Source organism: Poecilia mexicana, unplaced genomic scaffold (assembly GCF_051168715.1).
Source record: "Poecilia mexicana isolate PSO_F unplaced genomic scaffold, ASM5116871v1 scaffold_17, whole genome shotgun sequence".
Taxonomy (NCBI): Eukaryota; Metazoa; Chordata; class Actinopteri; order Cyprinodontiformes; family Poeciliidae; genus Poecilia; species Poecilia mexicana.
In genome coordinates this window covers 9,846,524-9,849,142 of record NW_028263386.1, presented here as the reverse complement: position 1 = coordinate 9,849,142, position 2,619 = coordinate 9,846,524, and positions in this window count along the sequence as shown.

Below are 2,619 nucleotides of genomic sequence, written 5' to 3'. Positions count from 1 at the left end.
TGCTGAAATGTGCGTTACAAATATACAGGACTAGAAACAAACACTTTAGCTTCAAAATAACACTTGTAATTTCAGTTTTTAAAATAATTTCTGCCTTAACCGGAACTATACTTTTACTTTCACCATTTAAGTTTAATTTCTGAAGAAAATCTCAACACTTCTTTTTATGTCTAATTGACTGAAAGGACAGAGTTTTTCTCCCTTCAACAAAACTTTTACCATGATTAAAACACATTTACATTTGTGATGGTGGGACAGAAACAGGTTTTCCAGCTGGAAGATCTGCATGACATAAAGATAACATCTAATGATTGCTGTGAAAACAATCATTAGATGTGAGCCCAAGATGCCACTCTTTTTTGTTTTTGTTTATTTTGAATTTACACTCCACTAACATTTTGATATGTTTTAGCTTTTTTCCATCTAAGATGCACATTGTGTCATGCAGAGATCTGCAGTTGCTTATGTATAAAACGGAGGGTTGTGTGAAGCATCCTATGTAATGTGGTTAATATTTAATGTTCAAGTGATTAACGCTACAATTTATGTGATGCACATGTTGGAAACAAATTTCCTCTGTGGAACAATAAGGCACGCTTTACCTTAACAAGTAGGTTACTAATTTAAAGCGTCAATTAAAAACACACAAAGGCCTGAACACTGCTGGACGTTTAGAGTCATTAGAGCCCGTCTGACAGCATGAAGTAGGCCAAAAGATCAAAAAAGAAAAACATCATGACCCAGAAAGAGCTTGGGGGAAAATGGCTTCCATGAGAGAGGTCGCAGGTGAAAACCAAAAAGAATAAAAAGTTCTGTCTCAAATTTACCAAAAAAAAAAAAAACCCCATCATGACAGATATGGATTTTAAGAAAGAAATCTCTGGACAAATGAGGTAAAAGATTATCTTTTTGGAGAGTTTGATTCAAAAGACAACACAGGATTTTTTAAAAAAAATATGGAGCTGATAATGTGATGGTCTTGAGCCGCTTCAATGCTTCAGGAGCTGCATGACTCCTCAAATATGATTGAACATTGAAATCTGCTCTCTAGCAGAAAATCCTGCAGGATAATGACCAACCAAAAGTTTGGGACCCTAACCTTATATCACCATGGTGACCAGAAGGTCAACCTATGACTGACTCAACAAACAAAGATACATAAAAAGATGAAACGATTAGCCTGGAGCAACCTGTTTAAAGACTGGACATAAATTAAGCATAAATGCTGCAGGATGCCATAAATCAGGCTGTTAATGTTTAAAAACTTTCCAATGTGGCTAAATTAGAAACATTCAGTACAGAATAGTGGGGCAAAAATCCTCTCAATGGATGTGAAATACTCCTGGATGTAAAAGAGTGGAGCTAGTTGGTGGGTTTACATTTTTCAAATAGGACCTGATTCAGATTTTTACCCACCTACAAAAATCTGCGATGACATTTTCAGCTGTGCGAAACGCCTTCGAGGTGCAGCTCCTCCTCAGACTTGCAGGTTCCACGATTTTTAAAAGTTTGTGCATCTGCTGAGCTTATTATATGAGCTACTTCTCAGTGCAACACCGGTAAAAACATTGTTAAAGGGTTAATAGAGGAGGGATGTTGTGATGGCTTCCTGAAGGCAGAGTTTCAGAAAGAACAGGAGTTTTTAAAGAGACAGAGGCCCAATTTCAAAGCTTTAACTTGCAAAGTCAAACTTCTTTAAAGTCATATTTTTATAACAACTGAAGGCAACATAGTTATTTAATTGTAACATTTAGGTGCTTGGAAAATTCAAAAATACTGCCCCTCTTCAATATTCAACCAGATGTTATGGGCTTTTACACCTGCTTGATTACTTACTTTTTACTTTTACGAGTCGAAATATGTTGACGTAGTGCTACTCTAATCACCTCTGGAGAAAATGAAGAGCCCACTGCAGTGAACCCCATTGAAAACCTCATGATTGTTCCACCAAATTTTGATTTCTGAGTTAAAACATCAGTATTGTTGTTCCTAAATTAATATGAACTTGTTTTCTTTGCATTATTTGAGGTCTGAAAGTGCTGCAACATTTTCCTTATTTTCACCACTTCTCAGTTTCTGCAAATAAATACAAAACTTTTGCTTGGAATTTCAGAGACACGTCAGTAGTTCCTAGAACAAACAACAATGTTCATTTTACTCAAACATAAACCTATAAAAAGCCATTTTGTAGTTTCCAGAGCTGTTTGTTTCTGTCGGCTGAGCCTCCATTGATCCCTGTTCTTGTCATTCCGACACGCTGCAGCTTTGCTCCTGGTTTCTCCTCAGCTAGTTAAGGCGGCTCCTCTGTATCATTAAAATCACAGATCCTCCAGACACCCGACAGGAACGCTGGGGCGCAGATGTCTGAGATCCCTCAGTAACTCTAGTCAAGAAGTAAATGCAGAGCCTCGACTGTGCCAAGTAGCACCATGTGACACTGCTGCAGCGTGTGTGTGTTTTACTAAGGGACTGCATTTAGCTCAGAGTTTGTGTCTTATACCGGTTAATTAATCCCTTCTGGGACGGGCTAAAACACTCACCAAGTCACGCACAATTAGAAGAGGATGTTTTCCCCTCTTTTGTCCCTCCTCCGTTTTACACCATTAATTAAACAAGGTT